Genomic DNA, 21323 nt, shown 5'->3' with positions numbered 1-21323 from the left:
TTTCTTTCCTTCGATCACCCGCAGACGATCGTTCATCTGGAAGAAAATAATTTTTATTACATGTTTACATCGCTAAGTATTACTTCATTTGCGCTCTTACTGAATTACGAGCGGACAGGGTCTTTATTTTACCGATTTTCTTTGGGAAACGAAAACAAAACATGAACAGTGATTGTAAGGTAATATCGAAAAAATTTATTTCATCACATTCCTGAAAGCACCATTAAAATTATCAAACAGTCGTACAATGGAATATGCGTAACGTACAAATGTCGTAAGTACAGTATTTAAATTTTTTTGTAAACGTCCATATGGCAACTCCTTTTCATAGCTTTACCGTTTTGTCTGTAACCATTTCCGGTTTGCAGTTGAAACTTCTCTATGATAACATGTCAAAACATTCCAACTCCATAATCCTGTTGACTGAGTATCCTTTTTATCTTATTTAGTTTTTTTTATTTTCTTTGTTATTCTGGCCTCCCTTCTCAGGCTTTTAGCAGCTTTTTCAGCTTCAGCGACACGTTGCCTGTCTAGTCGTAGCAGCCCACTTTTCATGTTGTCCTAATTTTTGATGCCTTGTCTGCTTATGGCTTCCAATTTGCTTGCCACTCCATCATTAAAACGTATTATGGCGTCCATCGCACCAATCTAAAAAGCTGACAAGCCAACAAAACGTAAGCAGACTCAAGTAATCTACTTCTACCGACAGAAAGATCGATTACAATAAATCCCTGCTCATAGTATGGTTAATATGTTCAAGGACATTACAAAAACGAGTTGCTATGGAATATTAGGTGTCAAAATCAAATATTGAGACATTGCAGGCAAGATTTTGTGTTTGAAAATAGTGTGGCACTAGGCATTCACGCGCCGCATCTGCTTTAGGGAGGCATTTAAACGTGAAAATGATGAGGTAATATATATGGGGTGATCAAAAAGTCAGTATAAATTTGAAAACTTAATAAACCACGGAATAATGTAGATAGAGGGGTAAAAATACTCTCATGCTTGGAATGACATGGGATTTTATTAGAAAAAAAATTTCACAAAATGTCCGACAGATGGCGCTGGGCAGCAAAACATCAGCAACTGCTACCGTGACGGGTGAGAGGTACGCTGGTATGTTACAGAATCGCATCATCCCCAGCCTGTTTCATAAACACCTGCTGGAACGTACGATGTTTATGCAAGATGGCGCTCCACCTCATATTGCTAGACGCGTGAAAGATCTCTTGCGCGCGTCGTTTGGTGATGACCGTGTGCTCAGCGGTCACTTTCGTCATGCTTGGCCTCCCAGGTCCCCAGACCTCAGTCCGTGCGATTATTGGCTTTGAGGTTACCTGAAGTCGCAAGTGTATCGTGATTGACCGACATCTCTAGCGATGCTGAAAGACAACATCCGACGCCTATGCCTCACCATAACTTTGGACATGCTTTACAGTGCTGTTCACAACATTATTCCTCGACTACAGCTATTGTTGAGGAATGATGGTGGGCATATTGAGCATTTTCTGTAAAGAACATCATCTTTGCTTTGTCTTACTTTGTTATGCTAATTATTGCTATTCTGATCAGATCAAACGCCATCTGTCGGACATTTTTGAACTTTTGTATTTTTTTGGTTCTAATAAAACCCCATGTCATTCCAAGCATGTGTGTCAATTTGGACCTCTCTATCTACATTATTCCGTGATTTATTCAGTTTTCAAATTTCTACTGACTTTTTTATTAAAGTAAATATTTACAGAATTACGAAAAATTGCAATTTTATTAAATAAAGAATATTTCCAGTTTTTGGACCTTCATGACGCCTAGGTCCCCTTAATAAGAGGAATAAACGTGCAGTAGTTTTAGACATAATACCCAACAGTGTTACACACAAAACAATCTTCTCTGGATTACGATGAGTCGCCCAGAAGGAATTTCAAATTTAGCTTTTCTAACTGTGAAGCAGTTTCACGAGCCCACGAGCCAAACATTAAAAATGTACCCCACAAAGTCAATGTCGTGCTTGAAAAAACGCTGCTTTAACACGTTTGTTCTGCTTCATGTTAAACTGCCTTCTCAGCTAAGGAAACAATGACTTTGCTTAGATACAATGCAGAAATGATGTTAAGGTCTACGTGTTACCCAGTGTTCAGTCGCAGCTGTGAGCAAGGTCCTCTATGTCGGTTTATTCTTTTGAATGCCTCCAAGCAACAATTTTCCGCTTCTTGCCTACCGCCAAGTTTAACGATGTAGGGGGCCTTGGAAACTTTCGCACGCAAAGGTTCACAAGCGTATTCAGCACAGTCCAAATTGTGACGAGGTGGCAATCTCACGCTCACATACATTACAGCCTTAGAGGACTTTACCCAAACCATTCCTTTTATCCTTTTATGCTACTTTAGACAGAACAGACTACGTAATTACGAATAGAAGACATCCGTAATTTTCTTGTAATTAATGGGCTACAGAAAATACAGGATGTACGTAAAGTCCAGGAACACTTTCAAATATTTATTGCACAAGAACTAAACATTTTACAGATGTCATAGAAACTTTCGATATGCGAGCCATGAGTGACCCGGCAGATGTCAATACGGTAATCGAATTCTTGCCGTACCCATCGTCGAATATGGCAGTCACTTCCCATATTCTCTCCTGGAGGTCTGCTACATCACGTGGTAGAGGCGCTACATACACCAGATCTTTAATGTGTCCCCACAGATGATCGGGGAGGCCATTTCATTTGTTTTTGTCGAACTCCAACACACAGAAAGCTCGCTCCGCACCTGAATTCGCCATGTTTGCGACTAGCGCTGACTATACGTATATTACCAAGCTACGCTGTGGCGGTACACATGGGAAAAAAAGACCTTTCAGGGTTTCTCTTCAAAATGACGTATGTATTATATCTGTACAACGTTTGGTTCTTGTGCAATAAATAATTTAAAGTGTTCCCGGACTTTATGTACGTCTGTATATCATTATTTGAATGAAGTATTGTAGCTAACAAGGGGATCGTACGAATTTCCCCTCACCGATTTGACTCATATTGACTGTGTGTGCAGAGCAGGACTACGACTTCATCACGAGGAAACAGAAAAACGCAACTCTTAACCGTTTTTGAGAAAATCGAGTTTGAAAATTTTACGCGTGCTTATGTACTTTGTATGATCGCACGATCAAGTAAGCGATTTTTCATAAGCGTGAGAATTCTGGCTCAAATGGCTCTGAGCACTATGGGATTTAATATTTGAGGTCATCAGTCCCCTAGAACTTAGAACTACTCAAATCTAACTAACCTAAGGACATCACACACATCCATGACCGAGGCAGGATTCGAACCTGCGGCCGTAGCGGTGGCGCGGTTCCAGACTGAAGCGCGCTCGGCCACAAGAGGCGGCTGTGAGAATTCTGGATCGTATCTCACTGCCAGTACATATTTTTTTCATTTCCACGTAATTCTAAAAGAAGTTTTATTATGACTGTACAGATGATCAATATTTAATGATTTGTTTGTAATTTTCAAAATCCTTCTCTTGGAAGAAGGAGAAACAAATTTTTCGTAAGAAAATTGGGTACAAAAGTAAGATACACGATAACTTTCAATTACATCAGTGTACCCATATTATTTATATTATTCTATCTACGTTTGTGAAAAGTATAATGTGTAACCTATAGAGCACTGCACGAATCAGGTTGATGCTGTTCGTAGAAATATGGCAACCAATAATTATTGCGACATACAACGCATGTAATAAAGGCCGAATTTTTTGCATGTGTTTTTTTCTTCAATATGTGTATTGCAAAATAAACTTGGTTTACATTCCCAAACGGTTCTCTATCGTCAAGTAATTCTGTCGGGTACTGTGCATATTTATTGTTAGTATTACAGGGAAAGAAAAAAAAGTACCGGAAGCTAGATTCGTTCCAGAGATACCGCGATTATGAAACTAACCGCTTACTGGTTACGCTGGAACTCCTTGAATTCAAGCGACCGTACGACGTATATAAGCAAGTCTGAAGTTTTGTGACTATTTTCTTGAAAAAGGTTGCAAATTGCGTGACCCTGTTTACATATTAAGTCCTAGTCGTGTCCTACACATACTATCAGTATGAATCAAACCGGTGAGAGGAACGACCCCCTGGTAAATATTAAGTATGAAGAAAGGGTATCTTGCAAAAGGGGAAAGATTTTATGTAAGAGAATTACGCTCACATCGAAAGTATATTACAACAGCCTCCTGATGTACTATGACACAAAAACAGTTCACTGCTGCAAGTTACAGTCTCTAAATAATAGTCTATGATATATGTTCTGCTTTTACCTTCTTATGAGCGGAGTCGAACAGGCACATAACTCTGGTCTAGCTATCTTACTACTCATCAAAGTATTAGTGCTCCTCAGCTCCCGTACTCCGAATATCATAAAGTTCGCCTCTTATCTTTGCTTCTGAGATCCTTCTTTTCTCGGCAGTTACGTTGTACACGAACGCCTTGATTCTGTCTTACGCTAAGTATTCTCAAACAGGCTACTTGACGTTATCTCCCAAGTAAGTGGCATGAATGACATCCCAGGGATCCTGTGCACTATGAGAACATATAAAAGTTAAAACCGTGTAGCGTGGAGCACTCTGAATGACGGCGGTTCTAAACCCTGTTCGGCCATTCACATTTACGTTTTAAGCGGTTTCCCTAGATCACTAATGGCTTTGAAAATGCTGCCTATCCGACATTGTGCTTCATCTTTAATGGCCCCGATCCTCCTTACGAACTAGCCACATTTCCCGACAATTTTAAGGAGAAAAGACATAAAAAATTACTCATTTAAAACAACAATTTCCGTTAGGTAACAGTACAAAAAAATATAGTTAAAACATTTCTCTCAAAATGAAGTACGTCCCAAGGCAGTTATTCCACTTGAACAGGAAAGTCATGCGATAATAGAGTGAGGCTAGTATGCAAAAGTGTTACGAACTAGGTCAACTCTGCGGCTGGGTAGAGCTTGCCGTAGTCTTCTAGGCTTTGCTTTCGTTCCCTCGAAATTGTGTATACTGCTCTGTGCGCGAAGCTGGTACTGACCTTCATTGAAATTATTCGTCTACGTAATGGCATCCAACTTTTTTTACCATGTACACAAATTCGGGAATTATGACAGTACAGTTCCTAACATATTTTCATTACAACTGCTATATTCAGAGTTCCTCTCTTACCAACAAGTCCTCACGCGATCACACCACGGTGAACACTGAGGCGAAGATATTGAATGCGGCCGGAAAATCAGGACAGTATTATATACAAACTACTTGAGAATTATAACTTTCGAGAGCGTTTTTACAAAAGAGTTGACAGCATTGAAGATTCATGTTACAGATCGAACTAGAAATTACTTACTGTTAATAAGGTAGGTCTACCTTGGAAACATGAAATTCATTCGAAATGTGATCAAACAGAGTCAGATAGACAATTACGGTCGAGGTCTGTACGTCACATAGGTAGGGAAAAAAAAATTTCAAAGGATGTTTTCGTAGATTACGTCCCACACCTTGGTTAGATCAGAATCTACGGATAAGTGGTTCAGACTAGAACATCTTTAGACTAGCTATCTAGCTGTCACACACTGTTAACTGTTACCGCTGGGCAGCTATGTTGTTGCAATAGGCACACTGGGACACAGCAAGTGAGAGGCTGTCTGTAGAACAACATACAGCTTGATTTTCTTACAGATATACCAGCGTAACACCCCGCCCCCCCCCCTAACAACACACACACACACACACACACACACACACACACACAGTCACCTAAAAGCCTTAAAACAACCCCTCTCGGTTTCTCAGTATTTATAGGACAGCGAAATCTTATGACACTGCTGGCTAGGTCTTCGCTTGTAGAGGAAACAAATCCAGTTCTTAATTTTCAACTTTTTCTCATCCCGCCAATACATAATTGGCATTCGGCTGGAAATCAGCACATTTAACCCTGTCGATTCTCTATCCGCATCAAACCGAAAAAATCCGTCACCTTTCGATCGCTCTCGCTTGCCATGGAGAGTAAAGACTCTGACAGCCGAGACTGTTATGGTGTCCTCCTCTTACTAGCCAAGCAGCAGAATCCTGAATTATTTTCCAAGTATGGTCCGAACTCAGACGTGTGGAGTAGGACACAGATGAATAGCGCTATTCATCTGTGTCCTCGGTGGCTCAGATGGATAGAGCGTCTACCATGTAAGCAGGAGATCCCGGGTTCGAGGCCCTGTCGGGGTACATATTTTCAGCTGTCCCCATCGAGGTATATCAACAACACCTGTCCGCAGCGCCGGGTTTCAATTAATTATCATTTATTCTAGAGAAGCTGCACGGTCATCGATGGTATCTGTTCTTTCGGGAACAGTTACTATCTTCATATAGAATGTAATAATTGTACTTTTGCTTTCCTAGTCTAGTTGGAGCGGCTGAATAAACCAGTCCGGCCACCCTCTGACACCACAGAACCGTGTTTAGTGCTCGCGGGTCGCCTGGCTGCTACCTGCGCCTGTGACGCCTGCCCGGATCGCTCCTGTGGGACCAGCCGGTGGCCACTTCGCTCCCCCAGGAGCGATCGGTTACGCGCTACTTTCTCCCAGAAGGGGGAAATCAATGGCACGGCCACACTCGCTACAGCCCCCAGCTCGGATACGTCCTGAATGTCGATGAGCTGTGTCTAAAAACCTTTCGCCAAATGCCGCATGCCATACGACTATCCGCAAAATACTGAAGTTATGACGTGTCGAGGCACATCCAGGACGTTTACTTTATCGGGAAACCGTCGCGATACGACACCTTCACTTTTCTTGCTCCAGTAGTATTCATGACAATCTAACAAGAGCGCTAAATCTCTACAAAAGTATGGGAAAGATCCTCTTCTCAGTTTTCTTCAAATTTTCGAGAATATGCAAGGGATAGTAGCTTGTAAGTAGCTATGTCAAGTCACCGAAATTTAATCCTCAGTGCTTTAAAATTTTGAGGAAAATCTCTCTTCCCTTCACAAATGGACCTTCTTTAATGTAACGCCATGCCAATTTAAGTTCATTTTTAGGTTACTAATGGACATTAAGTCGTGGGTTGTATGTGACTGTAACTTTGATGTTACGGGTATATTTTATTAATAATATTCTGTCTTCAGCCCCAATATTTTCATTTCCTAAGTATTACCCTTAGTTCAAAATTGTTAAGACTTTCGTGGCCACTAGTTGACAAACTGCCTATTGGCTTCTTCAGTCGATGTTCATTTAATGATTTTTCTGATGTTTCGCCAGCACGAGTGGCTGGCATTGTCGAGGCTTCACCCTCCATTGCCGGTGGTGAACTGGAGCCGAGCTCGCGGGCGCAGACTATATGTACCTGGCGCGCCAACGTCCGAGGGTTTCTCTGCGGTCATTTCCGGTGCGGTTCTACTCTTGCTACCTGCGACGGTCGTTCGCTGCAGTACGGGAAGCCAGGATCCGTTTACCTTAAGGCTTTCCTCTTTCTTGTTCAAACTGTTCGCGTGTTTCTGTATTTCTACAGCTTCTCTGAACAAGCGCGTGTGATAGTGCTTCTCTACAGCCAGAACTTCCGTGTCGGCGAATTTTATTACGTGGTCGGTCTCATTCAGTGCGTGCTCTGCCACGGCCGATTTCTCCACCTGCCCCAACCTGCAATGTCACTTATGCTCTTTGATCCTGGTGTTGATGGATCGTCCAGTCATTCCGACATAAACTTTTCCGCATGTGCATGGTATACGGTATATTCCCGACATTACAAGTGGGTCTCTTTTCTCCTTCGCCGGTCTAAGACACTCTTTGATCTTCCTTGTCGGTTTGAAAATCGTCTTTACGCCATGTTTGCGCAATATACGGCCGATTCTGTCCGTCACTCTGGGAATGTATGGCAGAAAGGCCGTACCCGACATTTCTTTTTCTGGTTCCTTACTTCGCCGAGTGTTTGGCTCTGTTACACTTCTAATATAATTTGTGGAGTGCATATCGCTCTGGTTGAAGAGCAGGTCAATAAAACTGGCAAACTTTTGAACAGCGTTCCCGAGACTTCCACACCTTTTTGCCCGATAATTATAGTAGTGTTAGACATCAACTAGAGGCAACTTACGGCCCAATATACACATTCTTCTTATCGGAAAATACAGCTACCTATATTAGATACGCTGTAACTACATGCCAGTCAGTAAACGAGAGTATTTCTAATTCGTTACATTATTAACGACGCAGTATCATACCAAGCCGTTTCATTGGAGACCAACCTACACTGAATGCAGCAATTAAGAAGAACCCGAAAAGAAGCGTTATGATATGGAACGAATGTTTGAAGAAACAGGCAACGTCTAGGAAACTTTGACAACTTTATGCTGCAGTCCAGGCCTACTAATAGTGTGGGCTGTAACGTGACTAGAAACCAGGACCTTGACTTTCGTGGGCATGTTCTTACCGGCTGAGCTATCCTGACACGACTCACGATCGGCCACCCTGTGACTGGCTTACCCAGTACTCCGCAATATACTTCTAATTAGCAGTCCGGTAAGATACGCACAATACTACATGCCATGCATGTGTTCAATAAGAATGACAATAAGAAAATGAAATCTGAATTTATGCAAAACAGTGAGGTTCAAGCACAGCCCTTGTTCGTATCATATGCCTCTACTCATATACACGTAATAAAAGTTCATTATTTAAAAAAAAAAGGTGGAAGTTATTTGCTCAAATAACACTACACGAGTAATGAACCGACATATCAAGATTAATACGAAATACAGTATTAAAAATGTAGAATTGAGAAGCTCTAGTAATCGGAGAAAGTGGATAATGGATGAAATCTAGACATGATAAATATTACACGGTTGTTAAGAGTTCGAAAACTCAGAAAGAAAGAGAGGCTCATTGAAAACCGGACACAGGTAACTTTCATTTAGATTACAATTAGTTGCCGTCTGAATTTTCGTCTCTCACGGAACCACTAGCTATTACAACCGCACAGTAAAGAGAATAAAGAAAGAGAGAAAAAAATTGCTACATGTATCTCAAAAAGGGATACAATTTCAGGAAAGATGCAGAAAAAGGAGAAAAAAATATACCGGCTGTCCCCTCTGAAAGTCCTCAGGCGCTTTGTGTCTAATGTATCGGTAGATACTTGAAATTTCGTTTCTGCAACTTGTATTTGGAGTAAGCGCAAATAAATGCTGCTCATCACGTCTTTGATGCGACAGTCACAGTCGACGAAATGTGTCCGTTTGTTTCCCCGTTCGAAAAAAAAATAATTTTCAAAGTCGAATTTTATGTACCCATTCGACAGAGCTGTCCCAAATGTCTCTAGTGCGATATTCCATTTTCGATATGTACACTACTGGCCATTAAAATTGGTACACCAGGAAGATGTCATGCTACAGACGCGAAATTTAGCCGACAGGAAGAAGATGCTGTGATTTACAAATGAGCAGCTTTTCAGAGCATCCACACAAGGTCGGCGCCGGTGGCGACACCTACAACGTGCTGACATGAGGCAAGTTTCCAACCGATTTCTCATACACAAACACTTGACCGGCGTTGCCTGGTGAAACGTTGTTGTGATGCCTCGTGTAAGGAGGACAAATGCGGACCATCACATTTCCGACTTTGATAAAGGTCGGATTGTAGCCTATCGCGATTGCGGTTTATCGTATAGCGACATTGCTGCTCGCGTTGGTCGAGATCCAATGACTGTTAGCAGAATATAGAATCGGTGGGTTCAGGAGGGTAATACGGAACGCCGTGCTGGATCCCAACGGCCTCGTATCACTAGCAGTCGAGATGAGAGGCATCTTATCCGCATGGCTGTAACGGATCGTGCAGCCACGTCTCGATCCCTGAGTCAACAGATGGGGCGTTTGCAAGACAACAACCATGTCCACGAACAGTTCGACGAGGTTTGCAGCAGCATGGACTATCAGCTCGGAGACCATGGCCGCGGTTACCCTTGACGCTGCATCACAGACAGGAGCGCCTGCGATGGTGTACTCAGCGACGAACCTGGGTGCACGAAGGGCAAAACGTCATTTTTTCGGATGAATCCAGGTACTGTTTACAGCATCATGATGGTCGCATCCGTGTTTGGCGACATCGCGGTGAACGCACATTCGAAGCGTGTATTTGTCATCGCCATACTGGTGTATCACCCGACTTGATGGTATGGGGTGCCATTGGTTACACGTGTCCGTCACCTCTTGTTCGCACTGACGGCACTTTGGATAGTGGACGTTACATTTCAGATGTGTTACGACCCGTGGCTCTACCCTTCATTCGATCCCTGCGAAACCCTACATTTCAGCAGGATAATGCACGACAGCATGTTGCAGGTCCTGTACGGGCAGCTGTACCTGTACACGCCATCCAAGCTCTGTTTGACTCAATGCCCAGGCGTATCAAGGCCGTTATTACGGCCAGAGGTGGTTGTTCTGGGTACTGATTTCTCAGGATCTACGCACCCAAATTGCGTGAAAATGTAATCACATGTCAGTTCTAGTACAATATATTTGTCGAATGAATACCCATTTATCATCTGCATTTCTTCTTGGTGTAGCAGTTTTAATGGCCAGTAATGCATTAACGGGAACAGTGACACGAAGAATAACTGCTACTCCAATAGCGACCGAGCAGCGCACTTCCGCTTGGCGGCAGCAGTCAGCGACGGTCAGGGCGGTGCGGTCACTGATGAAGTAGCAGTTATTCTTCGCGTCTCTGGTCCCGTTAATACACGTCTGCAAAACGAATATCACACTGGACACATTTTGGGCAGATCTGTAGAATGGGTACATAAAATTCCACTTTGAAAATTATTTTGTTTTATACGGGAAACAAGCCGATACATTCCATCGACTGTGGATGTCGCATCAAAGCCGGCCGTTGTGGCCGTGCGGTTCTAGGCGCTTCAGTCTGGAACCGCGTGACTGCTACGGTCGCAGGTTCGAATCCTGCCTCGGGCATGGATGTTGCAGAAACACTGCAAACATTTGCCAAAGGACTAGAGAACGTGTGTGTCACAAGTCTTAGGAGAGAGATCCTGGATATTTGGGTAGAATTGACGAAGACGTTGACTGGCGACTGACACCCAATTTTCAAGTTTGACATGAGCTTTATTCTTACACTACCCGTATCGTTGTAAGCTGTAACTGCTATGAAACATTTTTACCCATTTTTAGTGATATTTTCCTTCTACCAGATTATGGTCGAAATTGTTAGTTTTAGTTGATCCTTTGTTAGTATGACTATTTCTTTTTAGGAACTTCAGTGAGAAACTGCCGGCTTTGAACGTACAGTGGCTTGCGAAGTATCTATGTAGATGTCACTATTTATCAAACCAGTGGTCGTCCTTACATGTTGTTGTTGTGGCCTTCAGTCCTGAGACTGGTTTGATGCAGCTCTCCATGCTACTCTAGCTTGTGCAAGCTGCTTCATCTCCCAGTACCTATTGCAACCTACATCCTTCTGAATCTGCTTAGTGTATTCATCTCTCGGTCTCCTTCTATGATTTTTACCCTCCACGCTGCCCTCCAGTACTAAATTAATGATTCCTTGATGCCTCAGAACATGTTCTACCAACCGATCCCTTCTTCTAGTCAAGTTGTGCCACAAACTCCTCTTCTCCCCAATTCTATTCAATACCTCCTCATTAGTTATGTGATCTACCCATCTAATCTTGAGCATTGTTCTGTAGCACCGCATTTCAAAAGCTTCTATTCTCTTCTTGTCCAAACTATTTATCGTCCATGTTTCACTTCCATACATGGCTACACTCCACACAAATACTTTCAGAAACGACTTCCTGACAAATCAATACTCGATGTTAACAAATTTCTCTTCTTCAGAAACGCTTTCCTTGCCATTGCTAGTCTACATTTTATATCCTCTCTATTTCGACCATCATAAGTTATTTTGCTCCCCAAACAGCAAAACTCCTTTACTACTTTAAGTGTCTCATTTCCTAATCTAATTCCTTCAGCATCACCCGACTTAATTCGACTACATTCCATGATCCTCGTTTTGCTTTTGTTGATGTTCATCTTATATCCTCCTTTCAAGACACTGTCCATTCCGTTCTACTGCTCTTCCAACTCCTTTGCTGCCTCTGACAGAATTACAATGTCATCGGAGAACCTCAAAGTTTTCATTTCTTCTCCATGGATTTTAATTCCTACTCCGAATTTTTCTTTTGGTTCCTTTACTGCTTACTCAATATACAGATTGAATAACATCGGGGAGAGGCTACAACCCTGTCTCACTCCCTTCCCAACGACTGCTTCCCTTTCACGCCCCTCAACTCTTAACTCCCATCTGGTTTCTGTACAAATTGTAAACAGCCTTTCGCTCCCTGTATTTTACCGCTGCCACCTTTAGAATTTGAAAGAGAGTATTCCAGTCAACATTGTCAAAAGCTTTCTCTAAGTCTACAAATGCTAGAAACGTAAGTTTGCCTTTCCTTAATCTTTCTTCTAAGATAAGTCGTAGTGTTAGTACTGCTTCACGTATTCCAATATTTCTACGGAATCCAAACTGCACTTCCCCGACGTCGGCTTCTATGAGTTTTTCCATTCGTCGGTAAAGAATTCGTGTTGGTATTTTGCAGCCGTGACTTATTAAACTGATTGTTCGGTAATCTTCACATCTGTCAACACCTGCTTTCTTTGGGACTGGAATTATAATATTATTCATGAAGTCTGAGGGTATTTCGCCTGTTTCATACATCTTGCTCACCACATGGTAGAGTTTTATCAGGGCTGGCTCTCCCAAGGCTTTCAGTAGTTGTAATGGAATGTTGTCTACTCCCGGGGCCTTGTTTCGACTCAGGTCTTTCAGTGTTCTGTCAAACACTTCACGCAGTATCATATCTCCCATTTCATCTTCATCTACATCCTCTTCCATTTCCATAATACTGTCCTCAAGTACATCGCCCTTGTATAGACCCTCTATATACTCCTTCCACCTTTCTGCTTTCCCTTCTTTGCTTAGAACTGGTTTTCCATCTGAGCTCTTGATATTCATACAAGTGGTTCTCTTTTCTCCAAAGGTCTCTAATTTTCCTTACATGCAACGCTGGTATGATCTTTTGCAGACTCGTCAGCTGCAACTCCCAAGTTATGCAAGACATGCGTGTGCGTGTAGGGTTCAGCTGTCAACATGCACTTCCCCTACAGCGCAATGGCCGTTCACAAGGCAGCCCCCACCACTATCGTCTCTCCTTCCCCTGCCGCACCATCTGCGCAGGTACGGGCTGAGTTATTTTGTGCGCACTCTAGAGGCGTGCGAGAGAGATGGGCTGACGGGGGGGAGTGTTTATCAACATGTTCAGTGAACCGCTAGGGAGCCACGTGATGAAGTTAAGCTCATCATAGAAATTGCGGTGCGACCATCTGGGCCGAACGAAACCGCGGAGGCGGGCCGCGCAGGCAGCGCCCGGGGCAAAGCGCATTCCGGTGTGCAAATAGCGGCGGCGCCGGCGCCAGGGGCCTGGGATCGATGCGGGGCTGGGGTGGGGCCCAGCCGCGCTGTTTGCTGACCCGGTGTGGGGGGTGGGGGGCTGCTGCCTGGCCGAGGGAACGCTTTGTGTCCACCTTCCTTTCATACTCGCTGCTCACCGGCTAAGCCTTCCGGTAACATCGCTATCTCGCCATTCAACTGCGCCGCGCCGTCTAAGCCCTTGTTTCTCAATAACCGTCTCTGAGCACTGCGGTAAACCAATAACAGTAGCGGTGAAACCGTAGCTGGGCAACGTTAATCAAAAAGTCAACTTCGTTAATCGTTAATCCGTTGCTACAAAAGTTTACTTCGTTAAACTTTAAAGCTTTACTTTACACGAGATTTATCGGAAGTTAATCGTTAACTCGTAATAGTAAATTTTACATTGTGGGTTAGTGAAATGAGGACGTGAATCAAACGTATTACCGCTGCTTAGATAAAAAATGTTTTAACAAGTTCGTTTGCGTGCGCATCATCCGCAGCAAGCACAGAAATATTAGTTTTATAAATAAAGACCGCCTTTCCTTGCTGCAAGATATTTTATTTGTTCCAGAAGCGTTTCGGCTTTTACTTTAAGGCATCTTCGGCGGAACAGTTCGCATTTTTGGTTGGCAGGAGAATGAAACAAAGTGAACACACGGTGGTAGTGACTTCAAATCACAGTGTTCGGTAAAATATCTACAGCTATTTGACAGAAGACTAACAGTGCTCTACAGTAATGAAGACAAAAAATATGAAAATTGTGAAGGAAATAGTTGGTAGCATGAAAAAATGCTTATGTTTCGGAAGTGAAATTACAGTGCGACCTCCAGCATGTGACCAGATGAGAGAAAACGCAGATGCCAATCATAAACGCGAAGAACTATTCCACTGAAGATGCATTAAAGTAAAGAGCGAAAGGCCTCTGGAACAAATAAAATACGAATAAAATATAAAAATATTTTGTTTGCAGAAATTTATGTAGCACATCGAAGATAAATAAACATGGTTTAATCATTTAGTTTTATAAGCATGTAGTTATCAATGATAAATCACGGAAGAATAAAAATACAGGAGATCAGTATCTGACGCAAGATGCAATTTCCCTTGATGAACATCAACATGTTAAAGTTTCCACCCGAGAGCGAGGCTCGTTTAGGAGACAAATTTACCTACGTACAGAAAAAGGGCTGTTTGAATGCAGCACTCGAGGGCATTTGTATTTCATAATTGAATTAACTAAAACATTTTTTCCACGACATACTGCATCGTTTAATGACTTTTGTGATTTCATGTCCAGCCATATTTTGACTAGACTATGAGTTTTAATTTTTTCACATGTGTTACTACTATACTTTCTTTAGACTGTCGTTATAGCTACAATCAGACTCCCAAGATTTATTTTCTACAGTCAATTCACCAAAAGAAAGCCGTACTTAATGCGAGCCGCGATGAGTAGCGGCGCGGTTCGCCTTCCCACGGTTCACGCGGCTCTCCCCGTATAAGGTTCGAGTCGTCCTTCCGGCGTGTGTGTGTGTGTGTGTGTGTGTGTGTGTGTGTGTGTGTGTGTGTGTCCTTTGGGTGAGTTATTTTAAGTTGGATGAAGTAGTGTGTAGTCCTACGGACCGATGACCCCAGTAGTTTGATCCCACAGGAACTTACCACACTTAATGCGAACTCAGTAAACAATCAACAAGTACAGCCAACACTTAATTATCATCGCTCGCATTCCATTGTTCACATCAATCGCGGATCTCTGATTCCCCACACACCTACATGGCCCGAACTTGCCAGAAAATTATTTCCGCGGCGTCATTTTTATCATAAATACAGTAATAGGCACCTAATTAACGATTAACACACTCAAAGAAAGTTAACGGAAGTTAAAAAGTCCAATAATATTTTTTTTAAAATTAACTTGAAAGTTATCTGTTACTCGACGTGTTAGCTTTGTTAATTTAACTAATTAACGGTCTCTTGGTCAGTTGTGGGCAAACCAATGAACTAATATCTCCGGTGCGTGCGGAAGCAATGTTTGGGGAAAAAAATTGACCTACTGATGATCATTTGTAACAAGCTCACAGCAGTTTCTCAATAAAGGACGTTAATTCCCCGAACGAGTCTGCTATCATTGTTAAGCTTTGTGTATAAAGCTGTCTGCATCGTATACTATCGTTACTACCTTTCGTCTACTGCCGTCATCAGTTCTGAACCTAAATAGGATTAACAAAACGAACTTGAACGGATGTCATGTGACGTCCGCAACGAGCAAACACAGAAAAAAAAGTGTGGCATAATGGCTTGCGCATCCGCCTGGTACGCAGGAGACTCAGGTTCGAATCCTGATGCTGATACAAATTTTAAATCATTGTTTCGACCTACACCATTATCGTTGATAGTGAGAATTATTAAGCATCCGTTATCAGTCGAGGTAAGTAAAATAAAAACATTTAAAAACGCACCCACAAAAACTTACAACTCGTAAATCATGTTTAGTGTCTGTTATGACGACTGTGATAATCGGGTGCATCAACTGCCAACTCGACCCCAATGTTTACAGAAATATTGGTGTTAGTCGTCAGCCATGAGGTGGGGAACATGTTATCTTTGTTTCTTATGCCATAGTGTGAGTAAATGGTCCGCCGCGGCAGCTGAGTAGTCAGTGCGGAGGTCCCGGGTTCGATTTCCAGTACCGCCAGACATTTTTGCTTGGTGGGAGGACTAAAACGTGGTCCACTCCGCCTCCTGAGTGCAACTGAGAAGCTATTTGATTGAGAAGTAGGGGCTTTAGTCATGAAAACTGACAACTGCCGGGAGGGCGGTGTGATGGCACCGCGCTCCTCCGTCCTGCATCCAGCAACGCCATTAACAGAGACGGAGCCGGCCGATGTGGCCGAGCGGTTCTAGGCGCTTTAATCTGGAACCGCGCGACCGTTACGATCGCAGGTTCGAATCCTGCTTCGGGTATGGATGTGTGTGATGTCCTTAGGTTAGTTAGGTTTAAGTAGTTCTAAGTTATAGGGGCCTGATGACCATAGATGATAAGTCCCATAGTGCTCAGAGCCATCTGAACCATTTTTGAACAGAGACGGTCACGGCGGCTGTCAGTACCGATTGGCCAGCCAGGGTCTGTGGACAGAGTTCACTTTTTATTTTTATTTTATAGGGATTTAATGAGACTCCCGCAATGGCTAACTTTTTCATCTCGTTGCTATCTTTTCTACACAGAGCGGCATCATGGACTTCGTGAACCGTCAAGTACAAGAAAAGCCATTCATAATCAGGCCCGAGTGATTACATCCAATGCCATGTAAGAAGGAAATGAGGAAGCAAAAATCTCATTAAAAATTGAGGTTAAGTGGATTGCACGAACCACTACCTGTTTCAGTCGCTTAGTTATGAAGACATGTTATGGAATGTAAACCGCAAACAGCTGTGAGTAAGATCCTTTATTTGGGTCTACAACTAGTTTCGTAGCTTAGAGCCACATCTGCAGTTGGGTATATAAATTATGTCATGTGAGACCGCCCACAGGAAAATTAAAGATGCCTTTACAAACAGGGGAAGCAGCTGTACGAATATCAAGATTAGATGGAAAACCAGCCCTAAGAAAAAAAAAAGGAAAGCTAAGAGAAGTATATAGAAGGTCTACATAAAGGGAATGAACTTTAAGACAATATTACAGAAATGGAAGAGGACGTAGATGAAAAAAGAGATGAGGGATATGATACTGCGGGAAGAATACGTCGGAAAAAAGGCCCCGGGAGTAGACTACATTGATAGCCTTGGGAGTTCTATCCAAGACAAACTTATTCCATTTGACGTTCAAGATGTATGAGACCAGCGAAATACCCTCAGACTGCAAGAAGAATGTAATAATCCATTTCCAAAAAATTCTGACAGGTGTGAATGTTGCCCAATTATCATAAATAAGTTATGGCTGCAAAATACTGACACGAATTTTTCACATAAGAATGGAAAAACTGGTATACGCCGACCTCATAGAAGATCAGTTTGGATTCCGTAGAAATCTTGGATCACGCGGGAAAATACTGATCCTACGACTTCTTTTTTAATATAGGCTAAGGAAAGTCAAACAAACGTTTACAGCATCTGTTACTTAGAGAAAGCTTTGGCAGTGTTGACTGGAACACACTCTTTGAAATTCAGGGGTAAAATACGGCGGGGGTAAAATACAGGGAGGCTATTTACAACTTTTATAGAAACCAGACGGCATTTATAAAGAGTCTAGGGGCGCGAAAGGGAAGTAGTGGTTGAGAAGGGAGTGAAAGATGGCTGTAGTCTATCTCCGATGTTATTCTGCCTGTACATTGAGCAAGCAGTAAAGGAAACAAACATACTTTGGAGTGGGAATTAAGTCAGTGAGAATACATAGAAGATTTGAGGTTTGCAGATGGCAATGCAGTTCTGTAACAGGTAGCAAAGGACTTACAACAGTAGTTGAATGGAATGGACAGTGTCTTTAGAGGAGGATAAAAGGTGAACATCAACAAAATCAAAGAAAGGGTAATGCACTGTAATCGAATTAAATCAGACGGTGCTGAGAGAATTAGATTAGCAAATGAGACACAAAAAATACTACAGAAAGTATTGGTATATGGGCACTATAAACAAAAAAAGTTGGCCAAAGTGGAGAGGATATAAAATGTAGACTTGGAAAGAAAAGCGTTTCTTAAGAAGATAACTGTGTTGACAGTGAATATAAATTTAAGAATTAGCAGGTCTTTTCTGCAGGTATTTGTCCGGGATGTAACCTTGTGTGGAAGTGAAATTTGACGATAAACAGTTAAAACAAGAAGAGAATAGAAGCTTTCGAAATGTGGTGCTACAGAAGAACGCTGAAGGTTAAGTGGCTAAATCGCGTAACTAATAAGGTGGTGCTTGAACGGAAAGGGGGAGAAAAGAAATTTGTGGCACAGTTTGACTAAAATAAATTGATACGACACAGTCAGATCAGAGAATCACCAATTTGGTACTGGAGGGCAGCGTGGGAGGCGAAAATTGTAGAGGAAGACAAAGAGATGCGTACAGTAAGTAGGTTTCAATGGTGTAGGGCGCAGTAGCAGATGAAGAGACCTGCACAGGATAGATTAGCCCTTGCACCAAACCAGTGTTTGGACTGAAGGTATCAACAATTACTATGATGATGACGATGATGATAGCCAAATGTGGAGATGGATAGAAGACCCTGCATTAGTGTCCAAATAATAGTAATACGCCAAGTGAGCTTACTGTCAAATTGTAAGTAGGCATCGACAACCCCCGAAAACAGAACTGGATTCAAAATTCATGGACAAGCTCTCGTCGCACCGCATGAGCTCCACCAACACCATGTTTAAACAAACCTGAAGATGTGGCTTTAAGCTACGAAACCATTTGTGTACCCAAATGAAATATCTTACAGCGATTTGCGGTTTTCATTGCACAAGATGTACTTCCGTAGCTGCGGTTGTTGTCAATAAAGATAACAAAGCATAGCTATAAGTACTTTACAAGTTTTCACTACTTTGAGAAGACCCAGGAGGAGGAGCGGAGAATTTTATTTTTAGGTATTATTTCGATCGTACAGTGTGTGATCGATCTTGTTTTGCTTTGGGTACTCTTTTGTTTGAGCGACTCTTTGAAGGTACTGTAGCGAGAAACAGTAGTGTTTGAAAGTCTGTATTTGTCAAATTATTTGTCATTCTGACATAACCTGTTAATCGGATTATTCGCTGTAGCTTACAAGTTAGACGAGAAAAATTTTTGTGCATAGGCTCCAGGCTGCCGATATGCACCGCCACTACACCATGCCATTGTCGTTCAACAGCGGAGCTGTCGCCACTATGGTTGTCCTCTGCACTACTGCGCCACCATTTATTTTGTGCGTTGTTCCCGCATCCGCATTGAATCGGGAGTGAAATGCGTACGTTTTGGTAAAAAGCTCCATTCATGTCGTCCAGCAGAGCGTACATCCTGTGGCGTAAGCGGAGCCTGTCTACGGTTTGCCACGTTTCCTGGCTAATGCCCACGCGATTTCTCCCCTCCTGATGTATCCGCAAATATTTTAGGTTGTAGTTAAGATTATCAACTAAAATTCACTGGAGTAAAATCATCAGTTTACGCCGTTTTCCTTAATGTATCTGTAAGAGGAGACAGAAGTCTGTGTGTCTCCCACAATCAGCTGATTTCAGCCCGTATGCCCATTTAGAAGTGATAAATACTTAGAGATAAGTTAAAAAAAGTATGTATTCATCGCATAAAGACGGTTTGACAAAATGTGGGCTAGACAGGTATTCGCATCCAGATTTCGTGATTACCACGAGCAGTCGCCTTAATTACGTCGTGCACACAACCAGGAGAAAGAGGGGGGGGGGGGAGTTTTGAGAAACTTTTGCGGAGTGACTCTTCTGCGGAACTTTGAGTTCTTGGTGAGACAAGCGGCTTAGTTATGGAATTAGTTATGCCGATAGAGGTTGGGTTGGAAAGTGACAGTTGGAAGCAATGAGGTGGCAATGCCAGCGAATGTGAAAGCAAATAAATGCAGGAAGTGTTCTTGGGATCCGCATAAATGTCAACACATTTCATATCTGCATGAATGTCACTCCGCACAGATGGCAGGTGTAAACTCACCAGGAGTCTGAGGCACTTAACGGGATAACTAACTGAAATAAATCGACAGATGTAAATGTAATATCCGGAGTACCACAGGGAAGTGTGGTAGGACCGTTGCTGTTCACAGTATATATAAATGACCAAGTAGAAAGCGTTGGATGCTCTACAAGCCTATTCGCAGATGATGCAGTTGTTTATACCAAAGTAGCAAGGCCAGAAGATAGTAAGAATTTGCAGAACGACCTGCAGAGAACTGATGAATGGTGCAGACTCTGGCAGTTTATCCTGAACGTAAATAAACGTAACGCATTTCCCATTCATATGAAAAGAAATCCTCTGTTCCGTAAAATATCTAGGCGTAATTATCCAGAGTGGAATGACCATATAAAACAGATACTGGGAAAAGCAGACACAAAACTCATGTTCATTGAAAGAATCTTAATGAAATGTAACTCAAACACGAAAGAAGTGGCTTATAAGGCGCTTGTTCACCTGATTCTTGAGTATTGTACATCTTTGTGGTATCCCTGTCAGGTAGGACTAAGAGGACATAGAGAATATCCAACGAAGAGCGGCGCGTTTCGTCACAGGATCGTTTAGCTGGCGAGAGAGCGTTACGGAGATGCTAAACAAACTTCACTGGCAGGCGTTACAATAAAGACGTTGTGCATCACGGAGAGATTTACTACGGAAATTTCGGAACAGCACTTTTCAGGAGGAGTCAGACAATATATTACTTCCCCCCATCTACATCTCGCGTATTGACCACGAGAAGAAAATTCGAGAAATTAGAGCCAATACAGAGGCTTACCGACAGTCAGTCTTCCCACGCACTATTCGCGAGTGGAACAGGATTGGAGGGAACAGATAGTGGTACCAAAAGTACCCTCCGCCTGACACCATTAGGTGGCTTGCGGACTATGATGTAGATGCTGTAGATAATGCATCGAAGAAGAAATGTGGTACTGCGGGTATCGACCTGTGGTTGCGCTCTTCGTCTAAAGATCAGAAGGTAGCTTCAGTACGAAACGTGGGACACAACGTCACGAATAACAAATGAAAGAGTTGGGAATCTTATAAGGCTGTTCATAAACGAAAATCGCATTTATACATAAGTGCTCTATATATTACAGTACTGCGCTTAAATTGGATTCGAAATTTTATCCAGTTGTTATACCTGACCGGAAATTAACTCTCAAAGAAATCCTTTTTTTTTATTAGC

The 21323-nt window shown here is 42.5% G+C and overlaps 1 protein-coding gene across 2 annotated transcripts in view; it reads right to left on the bottom strand.

The window, feature by feature from the left end:
• The window catches only part of LOC126468076 (spastin), a 504043-nt gene that overhangs the window by 400356 nt on the left and 82364 nt on the right, over positions 1–21323 (bottom strand). The window lies entirely within an intron of this gene.

Source organism: Schistocerca serialis, chromosome 1 (genome assembly GCF_023864345.2).
Source record: "Schistocerca serialis cubense isolate TAMUIC-IGC-003099 chromosome 1, iqSchSeri2.2, whole genome shotgun sequence".
In the NCBI taxonomy this organism is placed as follows: Eukaryota; Metazoa; Arthropoda; class Insecta; order Orthoptera; family Acrididae; genus Schistocerca; species Schistocerca serialis.
This window is presented reverse-complemented; position numbering and strand designations above follow the sequence as displayed.